This window comes from Magnolia sinica, chromosome 16 (assembly GCF_029962835.1).
Source record: "Magnolia sinica isolate HGM2019 chromosome 16, MsV1, whole genome shotgun sequence".
NCBI classification, from domain to species: domain Eukaryota; kingdom Viridiplantae; phylum Streptophyta; class Magnoliopsida; order Magnoliales; family Magnoliaceae; genus Magnolia; species Magnolia sinica.
Genome location: NC_080588.1, coordinates 71,282,686 through 71,298,006, shown reverse-complemented (window position 1 = coordinate 71,298,006; position 15,321 = coordinate 71,282,686). Strand labels below are relative to the sequence as shown.

At 36.5% G+C, this 15,321-nt stretch overlaps 1 non-coding gene across 1 annotated transcript; it reads left to right on the top strand.

Moving 5' to 3' along the window:
* The first annotated feature begins 14,557 nt into the window (after positions 1 to 14,557).
* LOC131230051 (small nucleolar RNA R71) lies at positions 14,558 to 14,664 on the top strand. Its single transcript, XR_009163779.1, has one exon. It is a non-coding gene; the product is annotated as a small nucleolar RNA R71 (small nucleolar RNA).
* The last annotated feature ends 657 nt before the right edge of the window (positions 14,665 to 15,321 follow it).

Genomic DNA, 15,321 nt, shown 5'->3' with positions numbered 1-15,321 from the left:
TTTAATGTTTTTACAATATCGAACGATATAATCCACCATAATATTTAAAAGAATTAAAATTTGGTCATTTTAAAAATAATGTAAGTTATATTATTAAAAAATAATATTAATCACTTAAAATTAATGAAATGAATGTGCAGCCCATTTGGTGATCCAAAAGATTTTTAACCCGTGTGATTCTGGATAAAAATTTGATAGATTAGATGTAATACGCATGCCATGCGGGCCCAAAACTTTGTGTACACACTACCTTTTTAAAATAAATAGTATGTTAAGGGTGCTTTTGTAATTTCCTTTCACTTGATGCTTCGGAGGAATATGATTGTTCGTACACATGCACACATAAGTTGCATGCAATGCATCATGCATGTTTTTGATGCGGTTTTCCGACAACCCTCATTGGTTAACCCGTATAAACCACAAAGAAAACTAAGAGATAAAGGAGACGTATCCCCGATCAAAGTAAGATAGGTATATTCATATCCTAATACTTAACCAATGACTCTTTTTACAAAAAGATTCTATCCTTCAAAAGATCTTAAAGATCTGACTTAAGTATCAGAGGGTCTCCTATATTAGCCAGGGCTTCTTTTAGCTCTTAGTTTTCTCCATACAGGGTTATACGGATTAACTAAAGAGGACCTGTCAAAAAATTACATCAACACATGTCCCAAATTAATCTCTCTAAATCTTCAGGCTCAGTGAGAATGATGGGACGAGCAAGCATTCCTATGTTGAATTTGAATGTACGAATATTTACATTTTAACCATCCAATACTTGTTTACAAGTGGGCTATAGCCCAGTTATGATGTTACTAGCTTAATGCATTGTTTTGGTTTATGATCTATCTTAAGTAGGTAGCATCTAGACTGTTTATTTTGAGAAACATACATGCCACGTGTACTATATACACGTGCATATGTATAAAACATATTACTTTGCTGAAGTAACGTACTTTTTTCTTACTTTCTATGCGGAAATGATATTTAAACCCTCTAATTTACTAAGGGCCTCTTTGGGCGGTGGGATTAGAAGGAATTTGGTGGGATGGGATTCATCTAGTTCTGTGCCAATTTTACTGAATGGAAAAGCTTGGAATTGCATCCGGTCTTGTGCCAATTTCACTCAATGTTAGCAAGTTGTGTAGGTCCCACCATGATGTGTGAGCTATATCCACACCGTCCACCCATTTATCGAGATTATTTTAGAGCATGGACCAAAAAATCAAGTAAATCTAAAGCTCAAGTGGACCCCACCATAGAAAGCAACGGGGATTGAACACTTGCCGTTGAAAACTTCTTTGGGGCCACATAAGTTTTGGATTTACCTTATTTTTAGGCTCATGCAATAAAATGAGGTTACAAAACAAGTGAATGGTAATAATTATGTTTTTTAATCTTATCTCACCTAATCCCGCGGCTCAAACAGGCCCTAAGCTTTCTTTTATACCTTGGTTTCCGAAGAATATGAAATTGAGAAGAGGCTTGCTGGGATACCTCCAAACATATTACAAAACGATACATCAGAACTGTAGCCATTGGATTTGGGTCCTTATAGGTGATCCAAACCGTTCATTTGACAGGGATCCTCTTGGATGGGGAATATCCGAAAAAATATTATCAGATTAAATGCTTTAGCTCCTTGATTCTACAAAAGTAATGGTGACCGTTCATTTCAAACAAAAAGAGTCAAATTATCCTAAGAGCTTTTTTTTGTTGATTTTTCACTGCAAAAGGTGAGATCCATTGTATGAACAGTTTGGATCATTGAAAGATGACATAGATTAAAATGCTAAAATAGCAACGTATTGTGTTAACATATATTCAAATAATAAAGTAGCGATATATTGTATTGCAATTCATCGGGATGTATTTGAGCCTACCTCTGTTGAGAAATGTCAATTCCGACGGCTGCATCATAAGTTAAGATACAACCATTATTTTTGCCGACCTATCACATATGTAGAACATTCTATCCATATAAAAGGTGATTCCCACCACGATCATTACCTGGTATGAAAATCAAGCTAATCCACTCAGTGGGTGGGCCACACCAGCACGCAAACTCATACCATCGGCTATTCGTTGATATTGTGGTTCTGTCCTGTTCTACGTGTGGTTGGCATGACTTTCACATAGGCAGCAATCATAGGTGTCCCACATGTTTGTATGGATAGGATATTTTGCTTTGGGGGGGGGGGTGGGGGGGGTTTGTTTTCATAAGTTATGAAAAAGTTACAGGAGTGACACTAAGATCTATAGCTCAAGTGAGTCATGAAAAAGTTATATAAGTGACACCCAGGTCCATAGCTTTAGTGGTAGACTCGATGAAAGATACCTTGTTTCAACACAGATCTTAGTATCGATTCACTAGTCGGGGTGGCTAACAGTGAACTGTGAACTGACAATGAGTGTACTAACAAGCTAACAAAAAAAAAAAAAGAACTTATGAGTTATGATACGTGGTAGACTGGGTGAAAGATACCTTGTTTCAACACTGAAATCTTAGTATCAATTCACTAGTCGAGGTGGCTAACAGTGAAGTGTGAACTGACAATGAGTGTACTAACAAGCTAACAAAAAAAAAAAAATACTTATGAGTTATGATACACTTGTTGCATGAATCATTCAATGCGATATTTAAGGCAGTGGATTGCATGGTAACTCACTACACTTAGCGTAGTGAGTAAACTTTGTGAGATCCACCATGATTTATGTATTTTATCTGCTTCATTTATCCATTTTACTAGATAATTTTAGGGCTTGAGCTAAAAATTAAGGCACATACAATGTTCAAATGGACCACATCACAAGAAACAGTTGAATTATTGAAACTTTTTTGAGGGAACAGAAGTTTTGGATCAACTTATATTTGTGTTTTCCCCTCATCCATGTCTGTTTGATCTCATGAACAGGTTAGATGACAAATAAACATCACTATGGGGCCTAGAAAGGTTTTAACGGTGGAAATCATTATTCCCACTGTTTCCCGTGGTACGATCCACTTGATCTTTGTATATGCTTCAATTTTGGGCTCAATCCTTTAAATTAGATGTAAAAACAGATGAACGGCATGGATAGACCACATACATTCAAGGTGGGCCCAACTGAGTTTACTTAGTATGATGAGAGCTTACTGAGTAACTCAGTACGCAATCCAAATTCGATACTTAGACGCTACTTTTTTTTTTTTTTTTTTTGTTTTGTTTTGTTTTGTTTTGTTACATTTAGGGATGGATTAGAAATGCCACCTTAAATGGGCCGGGTCGGGCTTGAAAATTAGAATTTTGAATCAGGCCAACCCGCCAACTCGGCCTGAACTAGTTTAAAAACCGGGCCAATACCAACTCTAGGCCTGGCCCATTTCTACGAGAAAAATGGTACCAATGAGAAGTGGGGTCATGATTTAGTGATCCAGGCCGTTGATCTAGTGAATGTTTGAAAATTTGATCAGGTTAGGCAGATTTCCAGCCATCAAATTGTGGCATCTATACAGGTACTATGTTATATCCTTTATTATTATTATTTTTCCTTACCATTTGTTTTTAGGCAATGGATTTTCAGGCATGATCAGCAATCTAGATTATCATGGCAAATGTATGAAAGACGGGGGGGTCTATGTATCAGTAGGAGTGGCAATGGGTCCAGGTTAGCCCAAACTCAACCAAAGATCTATTACCCTCTAACTTGATCGGACCCACTTGAAACTCATCAACATTGACTCATATATGTTGAAAAACTATACCGAATATACTGAAAAATAAAAAATAAAATGAAATGAAGTTCAATAATTTTATTTCACTAGGGCTGAATCACATAAAAATATGTCCTTAAAGCATAATTCACCCTGGCACTACAGCCACACTACCCATACTTGTGCCCGAGCAAGCATGCTACAGTACACGTAATTCGAGCATCACAATCTCCAAGGCTCTAAGTAAGAGTACTATACACACATCGTGGGATAAACCCCAAATCTTCTTATTATTTCTGATATGGGACAAAAGCCCACACGTACTTTTTCATTGGAAATTTCTTTTGGCCACAAAATTTTGAAATTTTAAAATATTTGAAAATTTGAATTATTTTTTAAAAAAACCACAAATTAATTTCAACAATTTAATTGTAAATGGGCTGAGCTCAACCAACGGACCAGACCCAACACGCCAGCACCCAATTCAGGTTTAAGAGTGGAATATGGTGTTAGCTCAGACAATGGATATACATAAACATACAAAACCACTCAGCTGTACTCTTTTTCCTTTATTTTATTTCAGTCATGGGTTGAGTTGGTCAAGCCATTTTGCCCAACTCATTCATAACTTATATGGACACGTCAAATAAGGTAAGATAAAATCCATGCCTTATCCATTTAATTAAAATGGTCCCATGCCTAGCCCAAACATGACTCACTGCCTATTTAGCATTGCTTAACCCACTTCAAAAGCAGGTTAGGTCAGTTAATCTACAGGTCCACCTAATCCATTGCCATATCTATTATTTTAAGTAAAAATGCCCTTATACCTGCTTAGCCAATTCTACCAAGAGTGGTTTAGCAGCATGGCTTGAAACTTATGTGGAATTGAGTAGATTTTAGTTTGTACAGGTTTAAGTGGATTTGAAGTCAGACCTTTGAAGTGAGAGTTTAAAAGGAGCACTTTGATTTGTATTCCTCTCCAATTTTAATCCTTCAAACTCCTAGCTATCAAATGCCTAAAATAATATTTAAAAAATAAAAAATAAAAAAATCTCACAAATTTATCTGATTCCATGCTGCCAATGACTCCTTAGAGCATGTTTAAGTACCTATAAATACATGTAAATCATAGCAAATAAGTAACGATGACTTACTTTGGTATTTACATTAGTAAAGATGTTATCCAACACGGATTTTGAAAGAGACATATACACTTTGTGGGCCCTGGCATGATGTATGTATTTTATCCCAGTAGTCTATTCATTTTGTCAAATTATGTTAGGGCATGAGCCTAAAAATAAAGCATATCCAAAACTTTTAGCTATCCCCAAAAGGTTTATAATGGTAGGCATTCAATTCCTACTCTTTCCAATGATACGGCCCACCTGGGCTTTGGATTTGCTTCACATTTTGGCTCCATGCATTGAAATTATCTAAAAAATGATCTTTAAAAATTGAATGTACAGTATAGATATAACACGTACTTCTTGATGCTCATATTTACGCCAAACAATAAGCATGTGTCATGATTACTTATTATTATTTACGTGTATTTATAACTAACCAAATAAGCTAATGTATTTTGGGTGATTACGACTATTATTCACCCTCTCATAAAATAACATATTTATTTATTTAGGGATAGGAAAATTTTACAGGGCAAAATTGACATTTCGCCATTCATATAATGGCCAGCATAGCAATGAGAAGAATGATTAAAATGATAAAATATTAATTAAATAAGTAACACAAGTTACGCCACCAACTTTCACCACTAGGCTTACGGGGATTGATGTTCACACTGGGAAAAATGACTCATTTGTCCTTACATGAACGTTTTATTGTAAAGAAAGTTTTGAGGGGGTAAAATGGTCACTCGTTCCTCTTAAAACAGCACAACATCATTGCATTTGCAGGTATTAAAAAAATTAAAATGCCCTTTTCAAAAAAAAATCACGTGCAAACAAGATTCATTGACTTCCACGATCAAGGGCAAAATGGTCATTCGCCATTTAAAGTTCAAGTGATCATGAGCCCTTAGATCAATGGCCTATTAAAAAACTGTGGGTGGTTGCATGGGTTCCTTAGATCAATGGCCTGGATTATCAAAATGGAATTAAACTTTATCATGCCGCACATTATTTTTCCAGCCAACATGCCACATGTGCGGGACATCCCAGCCATGTAGAAGATAAGAAACATCATGGAGATCACCTGGTGCAAAAATCAGGCCCATCCACTCATCAGATGGTCCACCCCTCCTTGTTTGATCATATCCTTGGTGGACCCACCCGATGATCAGATTAGCCTTGTTTAAAGTCCAAGTAATATTTATGGTGGAAAACAGCCCCACCTTGCTTCAACCATCAAGGCAGTTGGATGGAGTGGGGTCCACTTCTAATCATGATGGGCCCATTAATATTTCGTAAGATTCATTCAGCCACAGCGAAGTTTCACAGCCGAATATAGAAAGGAGGGGTTTGACTAATGAAATTCATTGCCTTTAGAGTCATTTTTTCGTTACCCTTTGAGATTGGCAGGCCATTTACGGATCTATTCTCCACCGTTCTTTCCAAATGATATTCATAGATTACAATACATCATGCGAAACAAATTTCAGCATTCGCCGCCCATGCTTTTGTCGCTTTCTAATATCCCTTGCCCCACCCATCACATATACACCCTAAATTCCCTTTTCTCCCATGAATGATGGATCATACACGTGCATGCATCCACGGCACATGTATGTCAATGTCGACTTTCTAAATCATAGACCCCGTTTTCAATGCATCATGTCCCAAGATTCAAATTGATTGGACGATCCTAACCGTTTGATTTTTCCCGTTGAAGTTGGTGTGCCAACATCTTTCTTTTCAACTGTATCCATTTGATGACGCATTGAATGTCTAGGATTATTACTAATTGTAATTTTCCTCTGTGCCTCGTTAAATTGGAACTTTATGTACACTCACACCAACGTGAAAGGTGGGCCGTGAATGCCTATGACCTACCATATAAATCTCATTTCAGATTATCCAATTCGTCCTTGATTTTGACCGTTTAGGATTGGATCATCTGAAATGAGATGGTCAGATTGGTTTTGACCGTTCAGGATCATAAGCAATCTATGATGGGCCTAATTACAGATGGATCAAATTGTTTATTAGAGCTATTTTGTGTAAATGATCTTAACCGTCTATATCAAAAACCATGCTTTCAGAGTACTGGACCATCTATCTTTAATTAAATTGAGCATCCAAACGGACCAAGGGCACGTATTCTCCATGGCCTTCAAAATTCTACAGTATCAAAGGTGAAGTATTAAATCCATCAAAGGTGAAGTATTAAATCTACCATTGACTGCTTGCCTCCAAGTGCAGAGGTTCATAAGTAATATCCTGTGAATACAGGGTCGATCCCACAGAGAGATGAATTGCGAGAAGGAAAAAATCAAATGCAAAACAAACTAAGTAATAAAAACTAAACTGATGATTTGATTTTTGGATTTTTGAATGGATGTAATTCAATTGAATAAAAAAAACACCCAAGCTTCAAAGTTCCACACATAGATTAATGTTCCAAAATCATGATGACTTGGATAACACAACTAGGATCTGAGCACTATGGTCAGCCTAATCGGAAAATAAAACACTTTAAATATTTTAATAAATGATATAAAAGATTAGAAAATAATAGATTTGCACCATTGACATATATTCTCAAGCGCCAGTGATTTTAAGTATTCAATATCTATAGGATAATGAATATCAAAGAAATATAACAGGTTGAGAACATCTCCTATCTAGGAAATCTGATTAATCTAGGGTAAGCCTATCCATCAATGTAAATCTCATATGATGGAAACATATGGATCTTACAAGAGGATAAAAACAAAACCTAAATAATAGATAATATGCATACACCATTATTCTCATCATTAAAACAATCAATCATCATAATTTAAAGAAATATTAAACCCATGTGCTTCCCTTCTAGCTTGGGCTAGAGGGAACTTAGAAAAACATAATTAAATTGCAAAAATAAAAAGCAACAAGAAAGAAAGAAGAAAAATTGCAAATAAAAAAGATCTAAAAGGAAAGAAACAACTTATAAAGCTTTAATAAAACTAAAAACTCTTTAAAAAAATTCTAAATATTGCTCTTGAATGCTTCTAATGATGCTTTAGAATGCCCTAGGAGGCCCTATTTATAAGTAGGGAACTCCAAACTTCGTACAAAGTTGAAAACCCTAGAAAACGCCTCAAATATACGTATTTTTTCAAAATAGACTTCTCGCTGCATAGTTCGTTTAAAACAGACTTCCTGCTGCGCAGTTTTCCAAAATAAACTTCACAGCTTCAAAATACACTTTTTTAGGACGATTTCAGGATTCTTCACTTCAAATCTTCGATTCTCTTCATTCCTCGCTTGGTTTTCTTGGATCTTTAGCATGTGAATTCTTCAATCTTGATCTCCTAAGATCCATCCATTGCCTTGGTGAATTTGAGCATCAAATTCTTACTTTTTAACACCTTTTTCAATCCAAGCTTTTAAATTCACCTTGCAACACATACATGAGTAAAATAGAATATTAAGATGATTTATGTTCATAAAATCAAGATATAAATGGTAAAAATTATGCAATATTTGAGTCTTAACACACCCCCCAACCAGCATTTTGCTAGTCCCGAGCAAAATAAGCGAAGAAAAATAAAAAGAAAAAAAAAATAATTCTAGAAACAAAATTAAAATGAAAACAAAATTCTAACTACACCACTTTCGCAAGTAATCTCGATTGCATTTAGCATATGCAACAAGCCTTTAAACCCCTAGGTTTCCCCTAGTGGACGAGTTATAGTCTCGTGAGGGTTTCCAGAAATGTTACCCACAAACATTGAAAATAAGAAAAATATTTCAACACTATAAAATTTATACAATTATGCCTCCATTAATCATATGAATTCCAAAACAAAACAATACTTACCCTAGATATGAAGTTAGCTAGAATCTTAATTTTTTAATCCATTACATCCTTGAGTTCAGAGACCTAATCAAAATTTAGAATAGTTATAACCCAATATCCTTAGGTGCTTCGTGACACTAGTCTAACTTTGAGAAATATGCATGTTCCCTATCATAACTCCTTTCAATCATCCCAAGAATATGAAATCTCTAGCTATCTCATTTTTTTTATGACATTTCTTCTTTTATCATCATATCTTCATTATTATAGACTACCCTTAGATGAAGATTCCCATCGGGTTTACTTCATAACCTAAGGTATCGTACTTGTAATGGTAACAGTAATGGATACTTAGGTATTCTTACTCCGGATTACTGACACGATTGTTATGGTCATTGCATTCATGCTCTATAATAAAAATTTCTTTTTTTTCATCACTCTCTTCTTTTTTTTTCCTTTAATATTCTCTCTTTTAAACATATATCAATGGTACTAGTTCATTCAACCTTGTTTGAATCAAAAGTTGTTGTTTTAGTTCACATATCATATTCCTCACTTAGTTAGCTAGGGTGTATTGTGAATTCAGTACATCAAATTACAACTCACTTTAAACTAGTGATTAGATAATTGAACTCAAGTTTATAATTTTCAGTTGTCAGATTTCTGACTACTATCAACCTAGATTAGGTATTAAATTTGCCTTTGGAATTCGCAAAATATCATGTTCACATTCTTGTATATAAAAAATATTATTTTGAAAATGTTGAAATTTTTTATTTTTATTTTTTTTAAATTTTTCATAAACCTAAAAAAAAAATAAACTTAAACCTAAAAATAATAATAAAATAAACTGAAACTCCCAAAAAAAAAAAACTTACACATGGATGACTATCCACACACCCCAACCTAAAATCTACATTGTCCCCAATGTAATGATAATGTAATGTAGAGAACAATAAAAATAAAAGAAATAGTGGATAGTACCTGCCATGAAAAACTCACCTGCTATGTGACACTAAAAAAATTGAATATGATACAAATCCTACACAAATGCTCCGTCAGACCAGGAGCATCATTCTGAATATTCTGGCTCATGAAGAGGGACGGACTCCTCTCCTAAATGAAAGTTTTCCACATAAGGCTTCAATCTCTGACCATTAACCTTGTACACATTGCCATTACGTGGATTCTCAATTTCAACAGCCCCATGAGTATAAACATTCTTCACAATGAAGGGGCCTGTCCATCTTGATCTTAACTTTCCTGGAAAGAACTGGAGACGGGAATTGTACAATAGGACCTTTTGCTGAGGTTCAAAATTCTTCCTCAGGATATTTTTGTCATGAAAAGCTTTGGTCCTCTCTTTGTAGATTTTAGAATTTTCATAGGAGTCTCTCCTCAACTCCTCTAATTCATTTAACTCTAATTTCCTTTGTCCACTTGCTTGATCCATATCGAAGTTTAATTTTTTTATTGCCCAGTAGGCTTTATGTTCCAATTCCACAGGCAAGTGGCAAGCCTTCCCATACACCAATCTGTATGGAGACATTCCAATCGGGGTCTTATAAGCAGTCCTATAAGCCCATAAAGCGTCGGATAGTCTGAGGGACCAATCCTTCCTATCTGGCCTTATAGTTTTCTCTAAAATGTGTTTGATTTCCTGATTAGAAATCTCAGCTTGCCCACTCGTTTGTGGGTGGTATGGGGTGCTCACTTTATGCTTGATGCCATATTTCTTCATCAAAGCCTCAAATGTTCTATTGCAAAAGTGAGACCCGCCATCACTAATGATGACCTTTGGAGTTCCAAATCTAGCAAAAATATTTTCCTTGAGGAATCGTATGACCACTTTGTTGTCATTGGTCCTACTTGGAACTGCCTCAATCCACTTTGAAACATAGTCCACACCAACCAATATATAAAGAAATCCAAAAGAAGATGGAAATGGACCCATAAAATCAATACCCCAACAATCAAAAATCTCCAATGGTAAAATTGGGGATAAAGGCATCATGTTGCGCCGGGACACTCTTCCCAACCTTTGACATATATCACAAGCAACACAGAAAGCATGGGTGTCTTTAAACATGGTGGGCCAGTAAAAACCACATTGCAGGATTTTTGCAGTGGTTTTCTTAGCAGAAAAATGGCCACCACATGCTTCCATGTGACAAAAAGAAATAACACTTCGAACTTCATCCTCTGGGACACAACGTCTAAAAATTTGATCAGTCCCATATTTATATAAATACGGGTCATCCCATAAGAAGTTCCTAACCTCGGTTTCAAAACGCTTCCTATCTTGTAACTTCCAATGATATGGCATTTTTCCCGTTACAAGATAGTTCACTATATCCGCATACCAATGTAATTTAGAGATCGCAAATAATTGTTCATCAGGGAAAGTGTCCTGGATATGCATTTCCTCAGTGGAATCATCTAACACCAATCTAGAAAGGTGATCGGCCACTACGTTTTCTACTCCTTTCTTATCTTTTATCTCTAATTCAAATTCTTGGAGTTGGAGGATCCATCTCAAAAGTCTCGGCTTTGCATCTTTCTTAGATAACAAATATTTCAAAGCCGAGTGGTCCGTGAAAATGACCACTTTGGATCCCAGTAAGTAGGACCTAAACTTATCCAAAGCAAAAACTACTGCAAGTAACTCTTTTTCAGTTGTTGAGTAGTTCACTTGGGCCGAGTTTAGAGTTCTACTCGCATAGTGAATAACGTAGGGCCGTTTATCTTTCCTTTGGCCCAAAACAGCCCCTATGGCATAATCACTTGCATCGCACATTAGTTCAAAAGGAAGTGTCCAATCTGGTGGACGCATGATAGGTGCAGTGGTAAAGGATGGTTTAATTTTATTAAAAGCACTTGCACACTCATCTGTCCACTTAAATGAAACATCCTTTTGAAGAAGATTAGTCAAGGGTCTAGTAATAACACTAAAGTCCTTGATGAATCTTCTATAAAAACCAGCATGCCCTATAAGTGATCTAATATCTCTAACAGTTCGGGGGATAGGTAGATTAGCTATAATGTCAAGTTTTGAGCGATCTACCTCGATTCCATTTTTGGAGATAACATGGCCCAAAACAATTTCCTTTTGAACCATGAAATGACATTTCTCCCAATTTAAGACAAGTTGTTTCTCTTCACACCTAGACAAGACAAGAGATAAATTGTTGAGGCATTCCTCAAAACTATTCCCAAATACAGAGAAGTCGTCCATGAAAACCTCAAGAAATTTTCCAACCATATTTGAAAAAATACTTAACATACACCGTTGAAAAGTTGCTGGGGCGTTACACAATCCAAATGACATCCGTTTGAAAGCAAACGTGCCAAATGGACAAGTGAACGTGGTTTTCTCTTGGTCTTCAAGGGCTATCTCTATTTGGTTATATCCAGAATATCCATCAAGAAAACTATAAAAGGAGTGACCTGCTACCCTCTCTAAAACTTGATCAATGAATGGTAGAGGGAAATGGTCCTTCTTTGTGACTTGGTTCAATTTTCTATAGTCAATGCAAACACGCCAACCAGTGGTGACACGTGTTGGTATGAGTTCATTATTAGAATTCTGCACAATAGTTATTCCAGATTTCTTTAGGACTACTTGAGTTGGACTCACCCAAACACTATCGGATATTGGGTAGATGATTCCCACATCCAATAATTTGATCACCTCATTTTTTACAACTTCCATCATGTTTGGATTGAGACGCCTTTGAGGTTGTCTAATTGGTTTGGCGTCATCATCGAGGTGGATCCGATGGGTGCATATGGAAGGGCTTATACCTTTGATGTCAGAAATGGTCCAGCCCAAGGCTCGTTTGTGGTTCCTTAGAACTTTCAACAATTTAATCTTTTGATCCTTCTCTAAAAATGAAGAGATCACCACAGGATAAGTTTTATTTTCACCTAAGTATACATACTTAAGCTCATTTAGCAGTGGTTTTAAATCAAGCTTTGGAACATTGGTTGGTGATGGTAGAGGTTGCAAGTCCTCGATAGATAGGATTTGAGTGCGCGGTCTCCATTGGCACATACCAATGTCCTGAGTGGTAGTGCTCTCATTATCATCAGAAATTTCAACAAGCACTTTTTCTAAATCAGAATTTTTCAAGTCTCCAATGACTTGAATCAATTCATCAGTCAGACTAGGTTCTAATTCATCTTCTTCTGTCAAGTAGTCCATGAAATTCAGCTCATGGATTTCATTTTTATCAATGGGCTGCTTACATAGATTGAAAATATTTAGCTCTAGAGTCATGTTACCAAAAGACAAGTTCATCATTCCATTCCGACAATTTATGATTGCATTTGAAGTTGCTAGGAATGGGCGGCCTAAAATGATGGGAACTTGAGCGCTAGCATTTACACATGGTTCAGTGTCTAGTACAATAAAATTTACGGGGAAGTAGAATTTCTCCACTTGGACTAGCACGTCCTCTAAAATTTCCCTTGGTACCTTAATAGAGCGGTCAGCGAGTTGGAGTGTAATCGTGGTTGGTTTAAGCTCGCCTAACCCCATTTGTTTGTAAACCGAATAAGGTACTAAGTTGACACTTGCACCCAAATCTAACAAAGCATGTTCAATTTGAAAATTCCCAATAATACAAGGAATAGTGGGACTTCCCGGGTCTTTGTATTTGGGTACAACCCTTTGTTGAATTATAGCACTCGCTTTCTCAGTAAGGAAGGCCTTTTTGTGCACATTTAATTTTCTTTTTACAGTGCACAAATCCTTGAGATATTTAGCATATGATAGAATTTGTCTAATGGCATCAAGTAGAGGAATATTGACAGTAACCTTTTGGAGCACATCCAACACCTCTTGATATTTCATGGGGACAGTTGGATTCCGAAGTCTAGATGGGAACGGAACTGGAGGCTCATATGACTTAGTCTCTTTATCCTTTTGTTGTTGTGGCTCTTGAACCATAGCCGGTTCATCATTTTCTTGAGACAGTGGCTCATCCTCCGGTATTTCTACTGGTTGCATTATCTTGTTATCGACCTCTTTTCCACTTCTCAAGGTAATGATGGCCTTAGCTTGTTCATGATGTAGCTCACTTGGATTTGAGTCTCCAATGAAATGTGTATTTCGAGGGTTTGGCACAGGTTGAGAAGGAAGGGTGCCTTTTTCCCTAACATTTAGTTGAGTCTCAATCCTAGCCACAGTTGTCTTTAATTCCTGATTTGATTGGATTAGAGACTGATTCATTTGAGCTTGAGAGTTAATGAATGTGGTCAATGCATCCTCCACAGATGATCGCTTTGGCGGGGGCACATATGGTGCATTGTTAGGTGCCCCAAAGAAGTTATTTTGTGGAGGCATTTGAGGTGCATTGGGCACATTAATTTGTGGTCCATTCCTCCAACTAAGATTAGGATGGTTACGCCAATTTGGATTGTACGTGTTTCCCAATGGTTGCATAACTGACCTTTGGTAATTATTTATAGCATTTGCTTGATCATGCTCATGCGTGATATTTTGTACAACTGAGATTATTGGACAATCCTTTGTGTCATGGTCTGTACCACCACAAATGCTACAAAAATTACCTAAGGAAGTGTTTGCTTTAACCATATCAATCTTCCTAATTTCCAAAGCTTCGACCTTTCTAGCCAATGCAGCGAATTTTTGCATTAAGGTCGTTTTCCTCTCTTAGGACATACATTTTCGCTTTCTCTCTAGGAATGGGTCTAGTTTAGTCTGATTTAGCAGAAACATCCCATGTCTGAGTATTCTCTGCTAACATATCTAGAAAATCCCAAGCCTCATTATGATCTTTATCAAGGAAGGTTCCACCACACATCATCTCTATGAACTGACGGGTATCCATGGTGAGCCCCTTTCAGAAAGCATCAATCACGTGCCATGGTTCATAACCATGATGTGGACAAGTAATTAGAATGTCTTTGAAGCGCTCCCAAGCTTGAAAAAATAGTTCATTCCCCTTTTGGGAGAATGACATGATTTCTTGTTTTAGTGCATTTGTTTTGTGCTCGGGAAATAACTTTTTCAAAAACTCTCTACTTAAGGCTTGCCATGAAGTGATGGTATTAGGTCTTAGAGAGTTGAGCCATGCTTTGGCCCGATCCTTTAGAGAAAATGAGAATAACCTAAGCTTAAGTACCTCCCTATTGCCATTGTCTACTTGTAACGTTGCAATTACTTCCTCAAAGTCCTTGAGGTGCAAGTAGGGGCTTTCAGAATCTAAGCCATGAAATTTAGGAATTAATTGAATCACACCTGGTTTAAAATCAATGTTCCCTGTGTGAGCAGGGAACACTATACAAGATGGTAAAGTTGATCTCTCAGGGTGTAAATGTTCACGTAAAGTCCGTGGTTGGTTTAACACATTCCTATGAACTTCATTTTCATCCTCAAGAGGAGGATTATTTTGATTTATAGTTGGAATTGACAGATTTGGATTTGGATTATTAATAGGGTCTGCCATAGAATCCAAGTGATATTGAGTGCCTCTTCTAGGTGAATGATCAAGGCCTGGAACTAGTCCGCCTTCAGAAGAGAGTCGCTTGTTTGGATCCCTACTCCAATGGGACATAAACCATTCATACCACACAACAAATACTACTAATTCAAAAAACAAGTATGAAATTTTAAAATAAAAATAAAAACTTAACCA